At 36.4% G+C, this 26,652-nt stretch overlaps 1 protein-coding gene across 1 annotated transcript in view; it reads left to right on the top strand.

Moving 5' to 3' along the window:
- LOC149548232 (uncharacterized) overlaps nt 1-26,136 on the top strand; it is a 52,866-nt gene extending 26,730 nt beyond the window's left edge. Inside the window, exon 6 of the transcript XR_016354005.1 lies at nt 25,852-26,136. The gene's annotated coding sequence lies outside the window, so the exon portion shown is untranslated. The remainder of the gene's footprint in view (nt 1-25,851) is intronic.
- The last annotated feature ends 516 nt before the right edge of the window (nt 26,137-26,652 follow it).

Raw genomic sequence — 26,652 nt, 5'->3', positions numbered from 1 at the left:
GAAAAAGCTATAAAAGGAAGATCGGGGCTCTCGTTTGGGCATGTTGAATATTGTTGTTGTTATGCTTTTGTTCTGAAGGAGATTGCTTCATCTTCCTGGTTTGCGAGGACAAAAACCCTTGTAGGGAACATTCTTTACATTGTTGATAGATACAATCTAGAGAATAATCTTGTGGCTTTATTCAAAGGTCATATTTGGGCATATTGGAGTTTACATTTTCAAATTTGGAGAGCTTGTTGTAGATCAGATTTGCAGGATTTTTTTCCTAGAAGATTGAGTAGGGTTAAACTTCTATTTTGGTGGTTGTATTCTCTCCTTATTGGCTATATTATTTATAGCAAGCCATATCACTTCTTGAGGTCAACGTGAGGATTACAGAGTAGCCATTGGGGGGTTTAAAGAGACGATATATGCATTTGATAAAAATATTAGCTGTTGTTAAACACTTCTGGGCCTAGCTATACCATTTGGAGAAGTTGGCGAACCTAGGGGTTTTGGAACTTGTTCTTGCTGGTCATTATTGCTTAATTCATTTGTTTACATTACCAGTGAATAGGTATGGTGTATCAAATTAATTCATATTGGTATCTTCAATTTTGGCTTTGTATTGTACTTCAGTTTTGGACTGATTTTAGAAGTGAATATTGCAAGCATTTTCTTTTATATTTGTTGTTGTAGTATTGTTTTGTTGCAACATAAATCACTTCTTTCTCTTCTCTATATCAAACATTCTTATACTAAACAGCACACGAAAAAACATATCAAAATGGGGATGCATGTTGGGCAATTTTAAAAAGTGATTTTCAGATTCAAAATGACATCAAATGACAGATTCGAGTTGGCTGAAGTGTTAGAAATAGGAAATACTAAGAGGGGGCGGCTGAATCAGTATTTCACAAACTTTAGCCTAAAACTGGATGTCTTTAACAACTTTATAACATGCATAAGAAAAAAAATTAACTATGCTGAACAGTAAACATAACGATGCAATAAGAGAACTCATAACACCATATTTTGTTAATTGGGGTAACCTTGGCCAAGGGAAAACTCTGGTGGGAATGGTACCCACAAAATTATCCACTAATCAAACGTATCTTATGAAAGATATTGACCCGGTTAAGCATCTATTACATCCTTATAGTTTCTTGGTCCGTATTAGACGATTATGCATTGTTAGAAGCCTCAACCCTATTAGGAGTTGTTATATACAAACACAATATGTATGCAAGATGAGCCCACTGCCCAAACATGCAATATGCAATATAGTTCTTCAATACAAAGAGATAGGTACAAAAACCTCTTTACACTGCTGCTGATATCTTCAATATCTTATATTGCCTTTGCTGCTCATCACAAAATTTCATCTTAGTTCACATTCCTCTGATCATACATCAAAATTCGCATCACGAATCATTACATCAATATCGCATTATGCCACACTTAACTTTGCATTTAGTAATCTTTCTTTATACCTTGCTAATTACAAATTATCTACCTAGTTGACCTTCATACAATTATCAAAATATGAAATTAACTTTCACTGACTTATGGTTAACATCTAGGATGTAGTCCAAATTATTAAGTAATTATTTCTTAAACAAAACAATACCTTAACCCAAAATATGCATTTCTCTGTCTTGCTCTATTTGGCCTGTATATTGTTGTAACTAGTAATTTGTCCATAACTCTTTCTATACTGACCTGTGGACTTGAACATGTCATCATGACTGTCTCAGGTATCTGTATCTAACTTTGCACTTGTCAATGTTGCCTCTGTAAACCGCGCTGATCAAAACTCTATCTGTTCTACCAGATAAACTAAGTGATACTTAGACAATTTTATAAGTATAACTGCCACAACTTCACTTTCCATGATCTGCCCTCTTGACACAGATGATATGTTGCCATAAATGACAACATCAAATATTCTAACCTAGACAAATTGCCAACAATCTACTCCTTTGGCATTGATGACAACATATGAGAAAATTAGCTAAGTCCCGAAAATATAACTTCTCAAAATTTTGGCCTTTACAAAACTTTACATAATTACAAAACTATGGGTCCTTACATATTTACCATCTTTCCTTATATCTCCTAATTATATTATAACTTTTGTGTTACTCTTCCTCACTTCTACTTTATTTTATCTCTCCCCCTTTTACACATCTCTCCCCTTTTACATATATATATATATCTATACAATTTATACAATTTCCCTTGTCTCTCCCCCTTTGACATCCATGACAAATATGCCAAAACTTATATACAAGTCAAAATTGTGTTACCTTTCCTCATGCAAAGTTCGTTATTTTGGAAACACAATCTACAAAGCTTGTCTTCAGACTTTCAAACTCTTTCTACTAGGTGTCCTTGACTGTCTCTGATATGCTTATAAGCACGCACATGCCATAGGATGCCACCTCATCTGCATTCAAATTCGAATATATAAACTTTTCATATGAAGTCTTTTCTGCAAGACATTCATCAAGCTGTTTCTGCACATTGCTAATCTTCAAAGTCAGATTTTCTCTTAACAAAGAGAATCTCTTTATTACCCTTTTCTTAGTTCAATGATCTTGATCTCATCATGAACCTGTGCAATGGCTGCCTCAAGATCTTCAATCTTAGTATCTGGCTGGTGTAGCTTACTTGCCAAAACTTGCAACTCAATCATTTTTTCATTGAGTTCATCATTTATATCCCTGATTTGATTGTATGATAGGGTGCACTGACCATACAATTTCCTTCCTTCTTCAAAGCATCTTCTTAATTCCTTGATGCAAGCATCAAGTGTTTGCAAATCGTTCCTAACATTCGTGCAGACTATCTCAAACAACTGTGCATTTTGCCTTATCTGTGCTTGGTTCACTACAACTTCTGATAAATGAGTAAACTCATTATCAAAAGCATTCATCAGTTCTGCTGCTCTTTGTTGGGGATCAGTTTCTGTTATCCTAACTGATATAAAGTTCTGCAACTTGTTGGAGACTTCTCTCAAGGTCTTTTCAAGACTTTTAACCTTTTTATTCTTCTCAAATAGTTTGCTTAAAGATGAAATCAGGCCTTGCTGATCATCATCATCTCCAGATAAATTTTCTAAGGCTGATTCTAATGAAGATTTTCCTATCTTTGGTGTTTGCAACAAAATATCTGCCTCATGCTGGAATATTTCTTTGTCAAATTCAGTCTCTGTATGCTTTAGCTGTGGCAAAAATGTGGATTCATGCATTATTTCCTTCCAATTGTTCTTCATCTTTTCTTGTCTTTTCTCCTCCTCCTCTACTTGCTTCCTCCTTTCTTCCTTTTGCCTCTTCTTCTCTTCTTCTTCTTCTAGTTTCTTTTTCTCTTCTTCCTCTTCTAGTTTCTTTTTCTCTTCTTCCTCTTTCTTCCTCTTTTCTTCTTCTATTCTCTTCAATTATTCTTCCTTTTTCTTTTCAACTTCTTTCTTTCTTTCTTCCTCCTCTTTCTTTTTCTTCCTTCATTTCCATCCTCTCCATTATTGCAGAGCTAGTGTAGTCGACCAAATTGTCAACAATGGATGGTCCATAATCCTTAAAAGGATCTTCTTCTTCTTCATCAAGGGTAATCTTTGTACAGTCCATGTGCATGGTATTAATACTAATGGTTACCTGCGGTGTCGACTCAGTCATTATTGTGTCCTTTCCAACCTCTGTGACTGATATTGTTGCTGGTGCTGGCACTGCAGATGTCTCTAGTAAAATTGTTGCTGCTGCTGTGGGCTCAACTAATGATGTCTACTCTGCCACTGCAGGGAGTGCTTCCCCTAAATCCTTGCTTGTCTGGATAGTATTGGGTGTGGAGGTCATAAGCTTAACAATTGCTTGTTCACTGTTCATAGTTTCCACCCATCAATAAAACTGCTCTTCTCTTATTCCTTAACAGGGGCTCAATACCCTTCATTATTCTTTCAAGGTCTTAATCACTGTTTACCTTGCACAACTTCCTTATCTGATTTTCTCTAATTCCCTTATCTTCATCAGCTACTCTTTTCTTTCTATTTATCAACCTATCATACAAGTCCTTTGGTATTTGCTTCTGAATATCTTCAAATCTTCTATTTGCCAAAATCATGTGTCTTACAACAACATTCTCTAATTGTAGTTTATCTAGGTTACTATACAAATCATAAAACTTGTTCAGCTGTACAAAATTACTGTTATCTATAATTGCAACATTTAAAGTGAAACCTTTGGTTTCCAAGGTCTTTTGCCAGATGGTGTCTTTATCTCTACCTTTGCCTTCTCTACTTGTCTTACCTCGGTTTCTTCTTCCTCTGATTCATCAAATTCAACTACTTCTAGAGTTTTCCTCCTTTTGCCCAGTCCACTTGACATTTGTTTTGTCCTTTTTTTTGAAAGAGACTCTACTTGCTCTTGCTTAACCTCAGTTAACTTCACAGACCTTCTAGTGATAGGTGGGGTAACTGTTTGAACATTTGTGATACTAACTTCTTCTTCATCTTTTTCTTTCTGTGTTGGAGGTACAACTTTGGGCTGCACTTGAGATAAGTGTTGCCAGCCTCGGACTCGGCTTAGACTCAGTCAAGCCCAAATTGGGCTCGAACTTGGTCTCGATAGCCAGACTAAGCAAATTAAAAAACCCACGTAATTCAAAGATTTTTAAGTATTTTAAGTTTTTTTCATGCATCATTTAGCCAATCAACATCAAGTACACAATAATTGAGATAAATAGAAGCTACTTTGCACACATATACAACTTTTCACAGACCACGCTAGTATAAATGCAAAGTTTTGAAAGAAATTACTTAAATTGAATAACATGATAGAATTCTGAAATATAGTGTAACTATCAAATGTCTACAATATCCAAGGAATATGAAATCCATGGAATCAAAGGTTCAAAACATATATCAAACGAAAGTCTCATAGTAGCCTATGTCTTCCTTCAAGTACGCCTAAGATAGGTTATGGAAGACTCTAGAGCCATCCTCTCTCCTTGTGTCTGAGGTTGAACCTTAGTGACATGCTCATCATGATCATCCTCATCCTCATACTCATACTCATCCTCATAATCCTCATCATCAGAGTCGGATCCATTACTCTCGGCCTTAGGGTCTTGCACTGGGTCTCCTCGTGCTCTAGCCTCCTCCATTGCCATCGCCACTGTTGGATCCCAAAACCCCAATACTCTTCCCTCAACTCTTCTTTCTCTATTCTTTGTGTTTGCAAGTGATGGAATGACCTTTTTAGGTCTTACTCATGCTTAACATACACAAAAAATAAAAATAAAAATAAAAATTATTCTTGTCTTTTCTAGACGCTGCCTGCTGGCCGAGTCAGGCTGACGAGACTCAGCGAGTCAACCGAGTCAGCCGAGTCGGCGAGTCAACCAAGACTTAGCTAGGACTCAACCGAGTTTGAGTCCTGAGGCAGTTTGCCTCATTTTTCTTGGCTCGCCTTAGGACTCGCCAAGTCTTGTAACACTACTTGAGATACTGTTGCATAGGGTGCACTTGCTGATGGTCTAGCTATCGTGACACCTTGTGATAATCCAACATCAATTGCTAATGGTTTAGCCATTAATACCTCAGTTTGACCACTTGCTCACATCTCCATAGCAATTCTCATTGCTTCTCTGTATTCCTCTCTTGTCATTCCAAATTCTTTCAAACTTGTATCAATCTTTTTCTCTACTTTCTTCTTGATTTCCTTACTATGAAGTTCCTTAATTTTCACCTCATAGGTGCCCCATCTGGGACACTCCTTGTCTCTTTCAAACGCCAAGATTATCTTGGCATATCCTTCTAGTAGTTCCTTTTTCATTTCATATGCCATAGGGTCAATAAATTTGACTCTAGGTTCAATTGCTTCTACACAAGTAACATTAGTTTTTACCATAAAGCAAATGTCATTCTTGTACTTGTCAACCAATGATGGAGGTATTTTGAATCTGCTGATTGGAAACTTTTCATCATCCTTGTAATATCATCAATCATTCTGTCTTCTGATTGCTTCTTATAGTAATGAGTTACCTTGCTCATAGTGCACTTATCACTGTCCCATTCATGATTAGGCATACCAGGGAAGTTTCTGATCACTTGGAATAATAGATGAGTTAAGAGTGATTCAAATCTGAATACTGCATTCTTTGTCTTCTTCAATCTATCAATGTTATCCAATAGTTGTCTTAGAATTTTACACATATTTACCTTTTCTCTCTTTATAGTCATCAAGTAAGCTGCATGGATGAATCCAATAGACTCTGAGTTTAGTGTAGAGCTATAGTTCATCTAGTAGCCAATGATTTTGCTAGTAAGCCTTAATTTTGTTTCGGTTATAAGGTCCAATCTCATGTTTTTACCATCAGATTTTGTCTTAAGGTTTGTCTCAACCAATTTCTTTACATTCTTCTCGTTTACCGGGTTATAACCTTCATTACTCAAACCAGTAAGCTTGTGAATTAACTCATTATCAATCATAATAGGAATATCTCCTACCCAAAACATGTCTTCATGAATTCTACTCAAAATGATTATGCTCCACTCATGGTTAGCAAAGTCCGTGTAAAACATATGCTTAACTATGTTCAGATCATTAAGATGTTCAAACCCCTGTTTCAAAGATAGGTCATTGCTACAAACTAGGTCTAAGTCCTTATGAATATCACTGTCACCAATACTCTCAAATTTGCAATAAAGATATGCTGTAATGTCCTCGACGTGAAGTATGTGGCATGGAACTTGTGAAAAGGCTCCTAGGGACTTGACTTCCAAAGATACATATGGGTGCTTCTTAAATCTGTATCTAGGCCTCTCACTTAGATCATACACTGTGGGATTTGCCATCCTTCTAATTAATACACCAAATAACAACTGCGCACACGATAAATACCTTGTTTACATAGAACTAGGGCTTGCTTCAGTTTGCAGTTGAAAACTCCTTCAAATTCACCTTACATTCGCTCCAAAGCTCTCCTATAAGTTTTGCATGATCGAATGGTACTCTATGACTTGATTTTGACTCTTAAATCATTTTCAATTCATCACTGCATTAATTGCGCAAGTACCCAATCAATAAAAAGTTGTTTCTGATTGCCAGGAAACTTGATTCCCTTCGCGCACTTACATAAGAATTCCAAAACATCTGTGCACTTGACCACTGCTTCTACACATCACATTCTACCTTATATTAACAGTGCATATCTTAACTCGCTCTCTAACATCTCTTCTACCCTTCTGATGTTCGATCATTTATAAAAGTGCTTAATTCAAATAAGATAAATCAATCACTACAACTCATTTCAATTTTCCTTCAAGTGCTTCATTTGACTGCTCTTCCAACACTACATGTGAGCTTGATGGATCTTTAGCTTTGACAAATATTTCTTTGAATTCTTCTACATGTTCTTTTATGCTGTCTTTTTGATTGTCACTATTGTTATCATTCCTTATGGCATTCCTATTCATATTCCTTTTGAAAGTTGGATTCCTTGTATTGTTCCTCATATCCATTCTTCAGAATCTCGCTATATGACCAAGGTTGTTACACAACTGGCATATTGGTGCAATGTTTCTAAATCTAGGTTTAGACTGATTAACAGCCGCTTTGCAATTTCTAGCTATATGTCCAAAGTTGTTGCACTTGTAACATTCAATGTTGTTCCTTGTTTCATTATTTCCTTCATTAGATCTTCTTCCGACAAGGCTAGTATCTCTAAACATTCTACTGTTGCTAATACTATTATCAAACTTAGGTTTCTTACAATTAGCTGCTCTATGACCAAAACCATGACAGTTATAACAATAAAAACCTGTAATGGGTTTAAATGACTTACCTGTGTAGTCCCTTTTCATATGACCAATTTCATTACATGCATAGCATCTACCTTTGAATTCCTATCTCACTTCTTTAGGTGATTCAACTTGCTCATGTTGCATAAGGTCTTTAACTTGTTCAGGTTGCTTGACTTGCTCAATTTGATTGATTTGACTCAATCTTATTCAGATCTTCTTTATCTTGCATAGCCTGATGAATTTCAGGATTAGGCTCTTTTCTAGCTTCAGAGTTCTTAGCTGATTTTTCTCCAATGAAATATCCAAGACTGGTCTTATCATAAGGTCTTTGAAAAGACATTTGTTCATCAATCTTCTTACTGCTAGAATATAATTTCTTAAGTTGTTGCTTGGACTGAGTAACTCTCCTTTCACAATAATATTGTACTTCTCATTCTGCATATTGCAACTTAGTAGATTCAAGTTTAGATGTAACTTTTGTAAGGTTAGATCTTAGATCTGCATTTTTAGATTTCAAATCTGACTCAATTATACTATCATCTTTCTTTAGGCTCAATTTCAGATCAGTAATCTCCAGTTCATGCTTTAGGATCTCATTTTCTTTCTTCAATCTTGAAACTTCATCATTGCCCTTGATTTGATCTTTAGGCTCTTTCTTGGATTTGAGATAGTCAATCTTATGTTTCAGTTTTTCAATGTAATCCTTTGCATCTTCATATCTTTCTTTCAAAGCATCTCTTTCATCAATAAGAATATCAATTTGTTCAAGAGCTTCTTCTAGGTTGTTCTGTAATTGTTTCATATCCATAGGGATTTTACTCAAGCTGTTAATTCTTCTTTGAGTAACTGTGCTTCGATGCCAATTGTTAGAAATAGGAATACTGAGGGGTGGGGGGAGGGCGGTGAATCAATATTTCACAAACTTTAGCTCAAAACTGGATATCTTTAACAACTTTATAACATGCATAAGAAAACTAACTAACTATGTTGAATAGTAAACATAACCATGCCCAATAAGAGAACTCATAACACCATATTTTGTTAACTAGGGAAACACTGGCCAAGGAAGAACTCTGGTGAGGATGGTACTCACAAAATGATCCACTAATCAAAAGTATCTTGTGAAAGATATTGACCTTGTTAAGAGTCTATTGCATCCGTATAGTGTCTTGGTCCTTATTAGAGGATTAGGCCTTGTTAGAAGCCTCAACCGTGTTAGGAGTTGTTATATACAAATACAAAATGTATGCAAGATGAGCCCACTGCCCAAACATGCATTAGACAATATAATTCTTCAATACAAAGAGATAGATACAAAAAACCTCTTTACAGTGCCGTTGATATGTTCAATATCTGATGTTGTCTTTGTTGCTCATCACAAAACTTTATCTTGGTTCGCATTCCTCTGATCATACATCAGAATTCGCATCACAGATCATTACATCAATACCACATTATGCCACACTTAACTTCTCATTTAGCAATCTTTCTTTATACCTTGCTAATTACAAATTATCTACCCAGTTGGCCTTCATACAATTATGAAAACACGAAATTAACTTTCGCTGACTTAGGCTTAACATCTAGGATGTCATCCCAAACTAGTTAAGTAATTATTTCGTAAACAAAATAATTCCTTAACCCAAAATACCCATTTCTCTGTCTTGCTCTGTTCTGCTTGTATACTGGTGTAACTAGTAATTTGTCCATAACTCTTCTCGTACTGACCTGCAGACTTGAACATGTCGTCATGATTGTCTCAAGTATTTGTACCTAACTTTGCAAGTGCCGATGTTGCCTCTGTAAACCACGCTGATCAAAGCTCTATCTGTACTGCCAGACAAACTAAGTGATAGTTAGACAATTTTCTAAGTATAACTGCCACAACTTCACTTTCCATGACCTGCCCTCTTGACACAGATGATATGTTGCCATAAATGACATCATCAAATATTCTAACCTAGCCAAATTGCCAACATGAGGTGCTTTATGATATGTAGTAAACTTAGTTTGAAATTACAAACAACGAAAACCTTTCTCATCACTTTGATACAAGTAGAGGGATGTTTGACCATTGTAGAGCGATCACCTCCTGATTTGTTGCAGATTTCTCTTATTGCTATAGTGACTGCATTGACATAAGTGGTTTAGGCATTTAGATGGTGACGTAAGGCTATTGGTTACTATTTGTTTGATGGAGATAAAAAGAATCTTAGCACCTCAAGAACCTTATGAAGATAATACAATGAAGGAGGTACTTGAGGTAATCATTGATAGTATCCAAGATCATTAAACAATATAAGTCATCATTTCTCTAGAAGGGCTGTCATACTCAAAACATTTGCTAGAATCAGATTGAGTAATCTTATTGCTATAGTGACTACATTGACATAAGTGGTTTGGGCATTCAAATGGTGAGGTAAGGCCTATTTGTTTGATGGAGATAAAAAGAATCTTAGCACCTCAAGAACCTTATGAAGATAATACAATGAAGGAGGTACTTGAGGTAATCATTGATAGTATCCAAGATCATTGGACAATATAAGTCATCATTTCTCTAGAAGGGCTGTCATACTCAAAACATTTGCTAGAATCAGATTGAGTAATCTTATGGTAGACTTGGGATGGCTTGATATAATACATAGCATGTTTCAACATTTCTTGGTTACAATCACGAAAGAACACAATGAAAATGTTTTTACGACATGAAGACCATCAATGTTATATTAGTTATTGAGAGAGATGCTATTTTTTGGCCCCCTATGGACATGGTTTTAGCTATTTCAAGCAAAGAACAAGATACTGCTAAATCTACTTATGATTTGGTCAACAAGGTGCTCAGACAATGTGAGGAAAGTTGAAAACCTTCTTGGATAGTGAGGAGGTTAATGCAGCAAAGATTGACGGAGATAATACCATGGAGCATGAAGGCCTTCTGGATAATTCTTTGGTTATGTTTGCAACTACGTTACCTAGGGACGCATTTCCAACCCTAAGTCCCAAGTTTCGGAAGCGGGGACAATTTCGGGGGTGGGGGGACATTTCATAGCTGTCCCCACCCAGATAGGAAAATTGGAAATGTCTCGAAAACTTTCAAAAACGGTCAACAAGTTTCTAGAACAGGTTGACTATCCCGAGGACTGCATTGCCATTTCCTATCCGTCCTAGGGACTGCTAAAAATTTCCAATTCAAAAAAAATAATAAACCCAAAAAATATTAAAAACTTGTTTTTACCAAAGTAACAAGAATTGGAATAGGATCGGAATTGGCAAGGCCGAATCGAGTCATGAATAGGCCATGAATCGGAATCGAATCAGCTATGAATCGGTAAATTTAACAAAACCCTTTAAATTTAGAGATTTTAACAATTTAAAACCTATTTCATGCACCTTTTATTGAATTTAACTTATATTACTAATATATCAGTCGTAGGCCCCGATTTTTGTAATTGGATTTATCAGATGTATTATATTTGCTAAGAATGGGAGAGTGTTATTTGATTGAATATCCAATGTTCTAGTGGTCCATATGAATTTGGAACTATGTTGCCTCACTGTTCTTCTATATGACACCACTAATATAATTATCCCAATTGTATTTGTTGCACATGTATAAGATTACGTATTCTTTGGATGTTTCTCTTTTTGAGTTGTCAAATCCTGACATTGTGGGGAGATTTTGAATCCTTTCCTTGGTGGGTAGAAAACTGATAGTTCTATTCCTTACTGGAGATGAATGATTTACTATTTTAGTCAAGTGTGTGAGAGGTGTGACTTCTGTAGCTATTGCAAAGATACGATGATGCTAAGTGATAGTTTCAATATATATGTGGTGTTAATGTGTATCTCTCAGACTCTATTTTGGCAACTCAAGCAGGGTTGACTGTGTTCTTCCCTCTGTGACTGAGGTTATTATGATGACTGAATGGCGAAGGGGAGTATGTGAGGCTGATGCGGTGGATGTTTGGTTGGGACGGATTGCACTATCTCCTTTATCTATTTCTCAGTTGGTATGAGACTCTGACCGCTAGTTCGTTGATTCCTTTGATGTTGAACTACCTATACCAAGATGTTGATGGGTTTGTAGTTTGATAAATTGATGTATTGGTCCTCTTTGGAAAACATTAATTCCACACTACGTTGGATTCATGTTGTTGATTTCTACAATGGTTCTTAGTTTAATTATGTTTATCTCCTCTTTTCATTCGATGTCCTTTCAATCCTATGTTGGATTCACGTTGTTGATTTTTACTGCGGTTCTTAGTTTAATTATGTTTATCTCCTCTTTTCATCATTGGCCGATTCAGGCAATTTTTTGCATTAATTACATGAATCGGCTATTCATGGCAAAAAATTGGCTGAACCGATTCACGACTCCAAAAAAGTCGTCAAGCCTGAACCAAATCGCCAAACCGACGATTCAGGCGATTCTCAGAACTATGGTTTTTACCCATCCATGGACCCTGTGCTTAGAAGTCGGACTTTACATAAATTCTTAAATAAAAGTTATGAACTTTATAACTTTGTTTACATATCAAATCATGATGACAATGATGGTGACATTGATATGGATGATTAGGGCCAGCTGTCATACTATCTTTGTTTTCATTTTGACTTTGATGTTTCAAATTTGGAGTGTTTTGTCTTGACTATATGATCATCAATAGTTGATACATTGATGGAATGATTATATGGTCATTGATAGACTATAGTTGATACTTTAAAAATTAAATTTTTTAAGTCTTCAACTTCTCAATGTTTTCATTTGTTGAAAATTGAAACTTGAAAATTGAGGCCTTGTGATATGAATCTATGAAGTTTTTCATTCTCTCTTTTGTTTCATTTAATGACTTACTATTGGTATTCTTAGACGATGATTGAAATTAATGTTATTTTCTATGATGATTCGATTAGATACTAATTCCTATGCTATGTTATCATTGATGAATGGAATTGATAATTTTAATCTATGTTGCTGAATATATATATATATATAGACACGCGCGCGCACCTTGCCGTCCCCTACTTTGACAAAAAATAAAGGTCCCAAAAACTTGTTTCCCAGTCACCGCATCCCCCGTCTTGAAACTTGGGGTAACATAGGTGTGCAACTACTAAGCAAAAGGAAGTGTACAATGGAAGTGTCATAACAACACTATTTGTTCCAATTTCAGATTTTTGTAGTGATGCTACTGAGACTAATGATTTCCACGATGTATCTTGTGATGAGTTGACTAATGCCCTTTTTGATGAAGAGTATGGTGAAAACAAATTCTCAAAAGAAGGGGATTAAAAAAACAAATATGATATTAATTTTAAATTCACTTTGGATGATGGGCGTGCTGAGTGCTGGAGTTTTAAATTATTTTAGGTTAGCCTTTAGTTTAGAGTAATAAGTAAATGTTACTTTAATGTTAGGTGCTGATAAGTTACATTCCCGTAGGTAGTTTGCAACAAGAACTATAAGGCTATATAAGCCTTTTGGATGCCAATGTAAATCTGAAGCATCAATCAAAATATGCTTGAATCTTATGTTCTTCTCTATATCCTTTCTTCAATTTGGTATCAAAGTGTTACTTTATCTCTGCTTGTGATTTGTCATTCTCAAAGCTTATTTGATGGTGCAAGGTAAACAAAAATGCTAGCGATGATGAGTAGAGAACCATGTTGCTTCCTAGCATTCAATGACGCAATTTCTTGTTATTGCAGTGTGCAATGATTCAGTGATAGAGTGTTAAAAAAAAGCACATGTTAGCACATGTTAGCATATGTTGTATAGTTCTCTACACCTGCATTTGATGAAAGACTAGACAAAGATTCCGGTGCGTATGAGTTGCGCATAGATAAGTAGCACTTAAAGTACGTTTGAATTCGTCATATCTCTTTTTGCTATCAACATTGCATTTGATTAGCATTGACACTGGAGATGCTGTAAGGAATCCAAGAGCATTTCATTGGATGTCGTCTTGTAATACTGTCTGATGCCAAAGATGTTTCTCAACTCGTATTTGGTCCTTGATGCTTTCCAATGTGAATGTAAGTTGTAGGTTACACTAATTCAAGAAGATTATACCTGCCTTTGCTAGAAAATAAAAATCTGCAAGTTGTTTTGATGAAATAAATTATTCATTTCCATCGGTTTTATAAGGATTTGATCTTGTTACTGAGATTGGGTGATATGAGCAAATGCTTCTCTAGTTGGCTCAATCAACATCAGATTTTAAAGTTGGCGACAGCACTATTTTTTGTGTTGGTTTAAGGGGATCATGTTCGAAAGGTATGTGAGATTTTGGTTTACACAAAATACAGATCTATATGTCTACAATGGAGGTGGTATATTTAATTCCTTTGAATTGTTAGTTTTATAACAACTTCTGTAAATTTTATGTGGAGTGAAATCTTTGGAAAAAGGACCTATTTTTATGTGGTGTGGAAGCTTTGGAAGAGGGACCTATATTATAATATATTGGTTTAACATAGTTTTTTAATTTGGCTGAAGATCATTATATTGTCAAAGGCGTGAGCTTTTCTAAATTTTTTTTTATGGTAATTGGAGAAATAAGGGGAGGAAGGGCTTAGTTTGATTTCATATAACATAAAGGTGTCTAATATTCTCAGAGGATATCATTTGTAAGGTGGGTAACAACACTTTTGTTTACAATGACACATTTTAATGGAAACTTCACATAGTACTCGTAAATTTGAGACCGAGACTATATACTTGAAAATGCTTTCAGAGATGGACATTTCCGCTTCTAGCTGTTAGCTTATGCTTGTTTATTTAATCCCTTACACAATGTATACAAGTGAGAGATTGTTAGGAATATGTGTTACACTACTTGCATAAATAATATTTCAATGTTGTTATAAATTATGATCATGGTTGCCATGGAATGGGGACTAGGTCAGAGAGGAATTTTGAGATTCACCTTGGAATGATCACTCGCTTGTTTGTCTCTTATGACACATAATATGACTTGCATTGGAAGAGCATTTACATTGAAGATCACAAAGAGGCAGTATGGAGCATCATTGGAGGATTAATGTAAGCGAAATTGAGTGCTCCAAATTGGATTGTTTGTTTATCTATGTGTATTCTTTGATTTCAGGGGTCAAGGGAATCTCATGTGGGTTTCAGATTCTATTCATGGGGTGCATTCATGAGGTGGGCACATGGTTTAATTTGGAGTATTGACCAAGTTTGGGCTTGTTGTTTTGGGCCCATGGAAATTGCTCCTCATTTCTTGGTTTGCCATGCGCCCATTAATTAAGCTCTTGGGATTGTATTCGGACATATTTTTTGTGACAATTTATTAGAGGAAGGTATGTGCTTTTGAGTTGATAACTATTACAAGGTAATTGGTAAATACTTGCTTATTAATAACAGAGACCGAAAGGTCAATTTATACAAAAGGAAGAGACGATGTTTCCTTAGGAAACGATCGTAAAGAATAGAAACATTCTATTCCAGAGAAAGCAAAAAACGAAAGCAAACTAAAGCTAAAGATATTTACAAGATAACCATTAACTAATAATAGACGTCTTATCTATTATTGTAATACCCTCCCTTAATGGTTAATCTAACACACCAAGCTGTCCTCTGAATTTGACAAATTTATCAGGACCAAGAGGCTTGGTGAGAATGTCTGCAGTCTGATCTGAGGTAGGAACATACTGCAGATCTATAGTCCCGTCTTCAACCAACTGTCGTATGTAATGACAATGAACATCCACATGCTTGGTTCGTTCATGGAAGATTGGATTCCGTGCTAACTTGATAACGCCTTCATTATCAACAAACAGAGTAGTCGGTCCTGCTGGTGACATCTGCATATCCCCAAGCATCCGACGAAGCCAGACAGCTTCACATCCTGCCTTAACAGTCCCTCTATATTCAGCCTCTGTAGAAGAGAGAGAAACTACCTGCTGCTTCTTGCTGGTCCATGTGACTGCACCGGATCCCAAACTGAACACATATCCAGATGTTGACTTTTTATCATCAACAGAGCCTGCCCAATCTGAATCTGTGAACCCACTGAGTTTAGGATTAGAACTCCGAGAATACAGAAGTCCATAATCAGAAGTGCCTTTCACATAACGAAGCACAGGCTTTGCTGCCATCCAATGATCAACCTTAGGAGCTGTCATCAAGCGTGAAATATAGCTGACTGCGAAGCTGATATCAGGCCTAGTAGCAGATAGGTAGATGAGGCTGCCTACTAGTTGCCTATACGTAGTATCATCAACAGAAGGAGAATCAGACTTGGCTGATAACTTGAGACCTTTCTCCATAGGTGTAGATGCAGGTTTGCAATCCTGCATTCGGAATTTGTCTAACAAGGCTCTGGCATATTTGGACTGAGAGATGAATATACCAGAAGACTGTTGCCAAACTTCAACACCTAAGCAATAATGCATGAGCCCAAGGTCAGTCATATCAAAAGACTGACATAAGTGTTGTTTGATTCCCTGAATCAAAGATGCCGAACTGCCAGTGATGATCAAATCATCCACATAGATAATCAGAAGGATGATGTCACTGTCAGTAGTCTTGATGTATAGATTTGAGTCTGAAGAACTCCTCTTGAAGCCTTGATCACTGAGGTACGTATCAATCTTGATGTACCATGCCCGAGGGGCCTGCTTCAAACCATAGAGAGCTTTTACCAATCTGAGAACCTGATGGTCTTTACCAGCAACCTTGAAACCAGGAGGCTGCGTCATGTAGACCTCTTCATGGAGATCACCATTCAGGAAAGCACTCTTTACGTCCATCTGATGGACCTTCCAGCCAACTGTGCTGCCATGGCTAAGACTAATCTGATGGTGCTCATCTTTGCAGTAGGAGCAAAGGTCTCCTCATAATCAATGCCCTGACGCTGAGAAAAGCCCTTTGCCACTAAACGAGCTTTGTACTTATCCAAAGTACCATCTGATTTGTATTTGATTTTGTAGACCCATTTGCAGCTAATGGGTTTCTTCCCTGGGGGAAGATCAGAAAGGACCCAAGTGTTGTTCTTCAACAGGCTCTGGTGTTCAGATTGCATGGCTTGTTCCCACTCTGGAATTCCTTTAGCCTCGGAATATGTTTGAGGTTCAAACACACTGTGAATGTTGGCCATAAGAGCAAAGTTAACAGAATCTATAGTTTTGCTCTTTTTCCGAGTAGTTCTCCCATCAATGAGCTCATCATCATGAAGATCAGCAAGTGTCTTAGACCACCACTTAGGCCGGAGAGGAGAATGACCAACAGTAGTACTAGGAGATGCTTGATCAGCAGGATCCTGATCAGAAGAATCTGGATCAAACTCAGGTGAAGCATCTTCAAAACGAGGTGATCCTGCAGGAGAAGCCGGAGGTGGCTGTACAGGTATCACTGGCAGGACTGGAGCTGTAGGAGCTACTGGAGCCCTCCCATCAGGTGGACCTAATGGAAGCCGAACTCCCAAATCATGAACCTGCATAGGCTGGTCTGCTAGATCAGGAACAGGAGAAACAGGCATGAATGGTCCTCGCTGCTCATCAAAGACTACATCGCGGCTGTATATGAGACGAGATGTCTCAACATCAATAAGGCGGTAGGCTTTGTGAAGACTGCTATATCCAGCAAGCATCAGTTTCTGACTCTTGGCATCCAACTTGGTGCGTGAAGCATCAGGGATCCAAACAAAAGCAAGAGAGCCAAAAACCTTCAGGTGACTGATTCTGGGCTTGCGACCTGACCAGGCCTCTTCCGAAGTTTTACCTTTGACTGCCACTGTGGGTGACCGGTTCAACAGATAAACTGCAGTGTTAACTGCTTCTGCCAAAAAACGCTTCGGAACATGTCTGTGTTCGAGCATGGAACGAGCCATCTCGGTGATTGTTCTGTTCCGACGTTCAACTACACTGTTCTGTTGTGGCGTGTGGGGTGTGGTGAACTGGCGTTGGATGCCATGTGTATCCAAGAAGCTGGAGAAAACATTAGAAGAAAATTCCCCCCCATTGTCTGATCTAAGAGTAATAATAGATTTCCCAGACTCTTTTTCAACTAAGGGTTTAAACTTCTGAAATACAATAAATGCATCGGATTTCTTTTTAAGGAAATACACCCACATTTTTCTACTAAAATCATCTACAAAAAACAGAAAATACCTATACCCAAGAACAGAAGGAGTGGCCATAGGGCCGCAGATATCAGCATGAACAAGCTGAAGTACTTGAGAAGCTCGCCAAGAATCGCCACTGGGGAAAGGTGTGCGATGTTGCTTCCCAGCCTGACATGCGTCACAAACTCCAAGGTGTTGGGTTTGAATCTCTGGCAAACCAAGAACAAGCTCATCCCGAGCAAGTTGTGAGAGATAATGCACATTTAAGTGCCCATATCGCTGATGCCAAAGTGAGTTGATGGAAGATCGCCGAGCAGCCATAGCTAAGTCCTGAGAATCACCAGAATCAGTAAGTCTGAAAAGACCATGATCCTCAAGACCAACTGCAATAGTAGACTTAGTCGCCCGATCAATGATGGTGCACTAATGTGAACTGAAGGTGACTGCCAAGTGTGGAGAATGTCGCAGCAACTGACTGACCGAGAGTAGATTTAGTTCCATCCCTGGAACGTAGTACACATCAAGGAATATGAGCTTCCTCCCAACAGACTGAATTTGAATGTTGCCTTTAACAACAACCGTGTACTCTTCTCCACCACCAAAGATAACAGAATCTGAATAAGGCTGGTAGTCAGTAAACCAGTCTCTGCGGTGAGTGAAATGTCGAGAGGCACCTAAATCAATGTACCAGGCAAATGACTGTACATGATCTGCGGGTCTTTTAGCCATGAAGGCATAAAAGGCAGATTCCACCTGCTCAGTGTGCTCTGCACTGTTCGCTTTGGGTTGCGAACCTGATTGCTTAGACTGGGCAGCTAAGCGTTTCCGACATGCAACCTTCATGTGATCATACTTTGGCAATAGTTGCATTGAATGTTCTTCTTTCTGGTACCATCGGATGCTGGAGCAGAAGACTTCTGCTGAGATGGTTGCTGAAACTTGCCCTTATCCTTTTGAAAGGATTTCGCAGCAAAGGCTTGCTCAGTGGAGGTGGAACTGGAGCTGCTATCGAACTGTTGTTTCCACCGATCTTGCTGAAGTAGCAGGGTGCAGAAATCAGTGAACTTTAGATCAACACCAGTAGATGTGATGTTGAGAGTCTCGATAAAATGCTCATAGGAATTTGGTAAACTCCGAAGAGTGATTACCACAATATCCTCTTCCTCCATCTTGCGACCGATGGCAAGTAACTGATCACGGATTTCCTGAATCCGATTCAGGTGTGCCTGGAGCGAGGTGCGCTCATCCATGACAATAGAAAACAGAGTGTTTTTCAGAAAGAAGGCTCTGCTCTTGTCGGAAGTCTCATGAAGACCTTTTAGATGTGTCCTGATTTCGGCCGCTGTCTTGCCGGATGGAATCTGAGAAAGCTGGTCATCAGCTACGGAGAGTTTGAGAAGCATTACTGCCTCTCGATTGTTCAGATACCATGTATCTTGATCAGGACCCGAAGAAGTCGGACGTTGCTTAACACCCAGAACAAGTTGATTGGTGTTTCGATATTCAAAGATTGCGATGATGCACTGCTTCCAGGTTCCATAATTGCGACCATTGAATTTGGAATTATGCTCGAGCAGAATATTTGTCAGAGATGCCATGGCACGTTTTTCAATGAAAAACTATGAAAATCTGTGAAGGCACGTTCTTCGAGGCAAAAATACGGAAGACCCAGAAGAATCAGAGAATGACCCAAAAGAGAGCTCGAAAAACCCAAAAGGAATCTGCTGTCGTTTTCTGAATCCGCTGGCTCAAAAATCGAGGCACAAAAATCAAGGCACCCAGAAAAAACGGACGACAACCCAGTTGAGCTCTCGAAAAACCCACCAAGAATTTGCAAACAAAAAATCTTTTCGACCCCAAAAATTAGGGTTTCGAAAAAAAACGGCCCTAGCTGAAAAAAGCTTGAAAAAATTTCAGATTTCTTGATGAAAAATGGTCGAATCTGCTTCCCAGAGCACGATGACAGACTGAGACGGCTAAGAGCATGAAGATTTGATATAGAAACATGCAGATTTTCACCCCAAAAACGCGAGTCTCCAAAAAATGGCCACGATTTCCATGCGATTTGCAGACCCGTAAGTCGTGAATTTCTCCAAGCAGAAAAACCCTAGGTGAGTTTTGGAGAAATTAACTGAAATAATTTTGGAAAAATTTAAACAAATAATTTCAAGAAGAAATTATAAATTTTTCCGAAAAAATTTAAGTATTTAGCTCTGATACCATATTACAAGGTAATTGGTAAATACTTGCTTATTAATAACAGAGACCGAAAGGTCAATTTATACAAAAGGAAGAGACGATGTTTCTTTAGGAAACGATCGTAAAGAATAGAAACATTCTATTCTAGAGAAAGCAAAAAACGAAAGCAAACTAAAGCTAAAGATATTTACAAGATAACCATTAACTAATAATAGACGTCTTATCTATTATTGTAATAATAACAAGGTCGAGAGAAGCTCATAGAGTCTGATGGAACTCTAAATTTTGGCAAAATTGGAGCTTCCATTCAAGTGTTATTTCCCATTATTTTTCTAAAGATTGACTAGGTTTTGCAAGGTGGTGATACACTTATTCAACTATATCACAACTTTATTATTGAACTTAAAACAAAGATATTGATCCTACAGTCCATCCATAGAGAGATTATGAAATGCGGATCAGAAATACAGAAAAGTATTGTAATCTACAACAGTAATAAAGGTAGTAATAGTCTCTTATTGAACAGCAGAAATAGTTGGAATATCAGAAGCAGCATACCAAGATATATTAAGTAAAGACAATTAAAAAGAGAAGCCATAGAAACAGTTTTACTAACAGGAGCTAGGACGTACAAGTGCAGTAGATAAGATGTTGGGTAATAAATCATCTTCAGGATCCTCAGAATCTGTACAGGATGCAGATCAATTGGAATATTATCGGGAGGACCCTGGTTCTATATTCAATCAAATTTTCCCATGCTGATATGGCAGTCGAACCTGTTGAATCATCACTCAAGCAGTTTTTGGTGTTGAGATTATTGGGATGCTATTTAAACATTGAAGTAATATACGCTAATGATGCCCAGCAACCAACAGACGTATAGAGGATGTGATTTAGTGATGCATTTGGAAGGTCCATATGTGATTTAGAATGCACGATACATGGTTCTCAAGCATAGAAACGATGCCCAGTCAATGCACATAGGATATGAAGGCCTATATTCTTATTGGACATCTTATTGTTTCCGTATCATCATTGGAGAAGCAAGGAGTTATTATCTTTGCACAAAACCATACCTTGTTTCTACAAGAAGAAGCAAGGAGTTATTATCTTTGCACAAAACCATACTTTGTTTCTACAAGAAGAATCATTCACAATCACAAGTGTGTATAGTTTTGTACAGAGCGATAAAAGAATAACATATACGTCATTAGGAAACTCTATTCCAAGAAACTTCATTACTCCACCGGGATATGTAATGTGGTTGGAAGAATATTGTGCTAGGCACTCCAAAACGAAGTTCCAAGGAGTCGAATCATGCCCACAATGATGTGTTTTCTGTTTGTAGAGTTCTGTGACCCCAATTTGGAACAAAGAGTAACGATGGATTTATGAAATGAAGACAAATATCCATTTGGAAGCCGCATGCCATATTCTCATTCTACGTCCCACACAAATAAGATGCGGTAAAATATATAGAGCATCATATCTTCTTTCGCCAACACATTGAAAAATAATATTTAGGAGTTTTGGAGGCAGATTATGTCTTCGAATAATGAAGAAGTATGTTTGGGATAAGCTATATCATTGAACAGTATAGCGGGCATTATAAATCATTAATTCTAAGTTAAAAAGTTTATTTTAAAAATTGTGATTAATAAAGGGTTATATTATAAAGTCATGCCCTAGTTCAAAAGTCACGTTGGTTCTTTTTTTAGGATATAAAAGGAGATTCATTGAAAGGAAACAAGGGGGAACATTCAGATTTCAAGAAAGAAAAGCATTTATAAAAGACATCCATTTGTATGGAGGAACAAGGGCTATAATATGACTTTTGTAATATAAATTCAATTATTTTATTTTTATAATAAAATAAAATGTCTTTTGTTTATTTTTAAATGGCATGGAGATTTAAACTGCAGATGAATTGTCCTTTGTAATTATTTTTTGCAATGCTGTATACAATTTAAATGCTGGATAAGTGGACATGGTCATTTAGCATTTTAAATTCGATCATCATGGATATAGTGAAATATATAATTGTTTCTATAGCGGTGTCTAGTTTTTCTCCCTACCAAAGGAGTTAAAATTCAATTTGGACTAATTTAAGATTGCATAATATTTGGTCTGTCGCATTTGGATTATTTAATTTTTGATAGTTCAAGTGCATCAGAACTTCATAAAGTTGTACGTGAAAATTCACTGAAGTTGACTCTATTGCTTGGATGAACAAAGACACTGGTCTTTCTATTATTGAAGTCAGAAAATCTATATCTTCCTTCTTACAAGCATCAAATTCATTATTAACAAACCTTATACAAAACATTCAATTATTTTAAGTGCTTAGCATTCAGTTTCAGTTTCATCGAGTTCAAGGACCTTGCCAGCTAGAGAATTCCAAAGCTTAAATTCGCTTTAGAAAAGCTCTGGACCAAGTGATCAAGTTTGAGGAGGTCGTCTACCTGCGTAGGTGTAGCGGAGCTTGAAGTGCAGGGGAATCAAGGTGATTCTCATTTGTTGGCCAGAACTGATTGCGGAATCCTATAAGAGAAGTGGCAGGCTCTTGGATTTCCAATCTACGGTTTTGGGAACCAACTGAGTCCATTGAGAAAATGGTCATCTAAGGTTCATGCGATCAAATCAGACACGCGATACAAGACATCATTTCAGCACAAATGAACCTCTCTTCAGACTGTAACATCAATTGATAATGTATTAAGTGATGTCTTTTTTCTCGAGAAGAGTTTTCAAGGGTACATCTTTGGTTCATATGTAAATGCTTTCCTTATTCTGTTGCATTGTAGATTTGGAAATATATGTAGCAGAACTTATATTATTTAGGTTATCTGTATTATTTCTTTCAATGAATACCCGCTACTAGTTCAGAGCAATTGCAAGATTGCTTGCCAATCATTCAGGTTTTCTTGTAAGATAACTGCATGGTTAAATTTATATTAACATAGTCTTCAGAGAGAATGAGTATTAAAGAGCTAGAGATAACCCAATCTTATTGGTCTCTATGTAATGTGTAATGGGTTACAACCATAGAGTAAAATATTGCAGGTATCTCTGCGAGAAGATTTGCGGTGCAAGAAGTAATGTAACTTTATGGCAGGAAATATCAACAGAGAAACTGGCAAAATATCCATGATAACTTGATGTTTTATTGTGACAAGTCATACACTTTCCGACTACAAATGCATATACACAGTGACCACCCAAAAAAGGGCAAAACATAATTTTTTTAATTGCAAAAGAAAGTTTGGAGAGGAGAGAATGGGTAGACTATTTTGATATTGTACTTGTATTTGCTTATCGTTTTAAAAAGACAATTTGCTATTTTTAGTTTGCTTTAGAGTTCAGACTATCAAACTATGCCTACCAGCCATTAGCATTCCATATGTGGATGCCATTTTGTTACTTATTTACATTTAAATACATCTATATCAGCTTGTTTGATTTGTTTACTCATTTACCGACTCATTAGATGCATCTTATTGACTTTTACAAAAAAAAAAAAATGCATTTCTAATTAAATTAAGCAATTTTCTGAGTTCCCAATAAGGTTCTGACTTATCTCCAATATTTCCTAATACTTTTTTCCCTCGGCGATAAATTGCTGATAATGATATTTTGAACCTAAGTCACAGGGTTCGCCGAATTTTCGGCATCAAATTCGAAATTTGGCGAACCCATAAAATATGAATAAAATTCGCTCAAATTCGTGAAAAAATCGTATGGCAGCAAGTTTGTTGCCGTTTTGCAGAAAAGATATGTTATTGCCGCGCTTTGCAGGATATTGCCCTTCGTTTGTTGAAAAACGCATGAAACTAAAAGATGGTTAGGGCAATAAAACTATTACGACAATGAAGATGCATGCATCAGATCATATTTAAGATTCTGAAGCATGTGATTAGCGTTCACGTCATCCAAAGGGTGAACACTAAAACCATTTCGTTCAACCTTATCGTTCCTGCGCTCAATCTTGCCCAGCTCTCGACGGCCATCCACGCTTTGTTTTAATTATTTTCATTTTATGTTTAGGTTTCAATCTCCCGGCGGCCATCTCCATGGTAAGTTTATAACGATTTTCATTTTATGTTTTAGGTTTAAGTTTATAAAAAAAATTTAAGTCTTTTATAATAGTAAAAATATTATTGTATTTTTTAACATTTTATAACTTTATTAAATATATGTTAATTTTATATATTTATTAGGAAGACATTTATATTTATCATATACATTTTATTTATTTTTATTAGAAAAACATTAATGTTTTGTATATAAATTTATGATTACTAATATATATATATATATATATTTAATGATTATTAATATTTTTATTATTTTATTAGTAAAGATGGTTAAGTTCTTCCAATGAAACTCATAAACATTCAATAATAAATGATGTATACATTTGTTTTGGAAAATTATATAAGACGAACTTAATATCGAATTTTTTTCGATTTTCTTGCCTTATCGAATTTCATCCGAACTCCATTGTCGTCGAATTCGAACTCAAACTCGAACCTTGTGACTTAGTTTTGAACTATAGTTACAACCATTTGAACTGGATAGTGGAAATGATAATATCTTCATCATTTTTATATTGCAGAGAGTAAATGAGATGGTAGAAAGAGTCACAAGTTGTTAATTGGGGACCAGAGTACCCCATGAAGCTTTACTCTCTTGGAATGACTAGGACAGCAAATGTTATTTCTACTTGCCTTTGATGATGAGGGCAATGCGATTGTAACTTAGTTTATGTATTCAATACTTTTGAAAGGAATGCATAATAAAACTTGTGAATGAATATTCCAGGAGGCATCTGACAATTCTGACTAGTCATCTCTAGAAAAGTGGCTCACATTTTTGATTTTTCTGCAATATCCAAGCTTAACATGCTTTGGAATTAACATATGGAGAAGGGGTGAACTGCTCCGTTTCCACCATTTTAGTACACACTTATTGCTAGAAGATTCATTAAGTTTAATTTGAAAAGTTCTCTTTTTAAATATTTGGAGTTATGAGTGTGTGTGTGCGTGCACATCTAAGGAGAAAAGTTATACTCCTTATCTAGAATTTTAGGATTTGAACTTATGTTTTATTATGATAGTCCAAGTGCAACATAAAGTAGCTTGCATGAATACTGTTCTGAACATAAAGAGGATTTTATTACCATTTTACAATGGCAGTTTTGCAAGATCTCCTCTGGAAATCTCAGTAGTTTGGACATGGAAAATTGTTGTATAACAGCCAAGAAAACAAAAACTATTTATATTGCTAAATTGAACCAAAGGCTTAGACTCTGTATTTGATTTTAACAAATTTCATTTAGTATTCTAGATTCAGGATTGCTTTTTCTGGTAGCTAAATATTGGCTTCTGCCATAATTGATGGCTATAAATATGTTATTGATTTTGTACTTATTTAGGCCTGAACATCCAAATAGTGCTGAGATCCATTTGATTTATGTTTGGTAGAAAATTTCACCTTCTCTTGTTTAGAACTTTTAATAAACATGAGTGAATTAAGAGTAAGTACAGGTTTTCTTTTTGATTGGTAAGAGGCCAAAGCCAAGATTCATTATTATTATGTGATTTATTATTATTTATTAAGCTTGTGTAGAGGCAAACCCAAGACCTCTCTGATAAGAGGCTCACAATTTACCATTGTGTTGTAGGCTCTTGCCTAAGAGTAACTACAGGTTAAATATGCAAATGTTATATTTTATTTTGTATGGGTATTACTTAAAATTCAACTAACCATTTTTCTTCTATTTTGCAGATTTTGTGCAAAAATGTTATGATTCAACAAATACTATTTCATTTGTTCAAAATTCCACGGGTTTGGTTTGCTTATTGCTCTTGCTAGCATATGGATCGTTCTCCTCCCCCCTTCTTGCTCATATGTAGAGTTGTGTGTTGTAATGTATGCTAGAATCACCTTTTATGCATGAAAGGTTGTCACCTTGGGCATATCACGTCTTGTAAAATATGGTACGGATGAATGCAATTCATCAAAGAATATTATAGCCAATGAAAAAATGTAATATTTTTATTGTTGTACTAATTTTGCAAAGTCGTCTAGCTATTCATTCATTAGTGGCCTTGTATGATATGTTCATGTAGAATGAAAAAAAGTAATACTTTTTTATGTACTATAGCTGATATTCCCTTGTAATTATATTATTTTATATTAGTTGACAATGAATGTTTTTGATATAAAAGCAGCCAAAACAAGGGGGCTGGCCCTATACAACAGTGATGTAACTACCAGTAGAAAAACAAACAGATCACTTAACGCATTACATAAAAAACAATAGTAAAATAAAGGTACTAGAGTTCATGTTCTTGAAACTAACAAAGTTTAACTGATTAACAAAAAGCATGTAGGTGGTTAGTGCATCATACCCCCCACAGCCCAAACCCAAGTTCCACCGAAAAACCAAAACCATCTAAATTAGACAGAGAGAAACTACCAACAGATAGCCAAAAAACACTAGGCATTGGAAAGACCACTAACTGACATCTTTCTTCTTGCCTTTCCTAGTCAGCAGAACTTTAGCCTTGTCCTCTGCAAGGAAAT

Source organism: Cupressus sempervirens, chromosome 7 (assembly GCF_028749045.1).
Source record: "Cupressus sempervirens isolate cs-2001-9-10 chromosome 7, ASM2874904v1, whole genome shotgun sequence".
NCBI classification, from domain to species: domain Eukaryota; kingdom Viridiplantae; phylum Streptophyta; class Pinopsida; order Cupressales; family Cupressaceae; genus Cupressus; species Cupressus sempervirens.
This window is presented reverse-complemented; position numbering and strand designations above follow the sequence as displayed.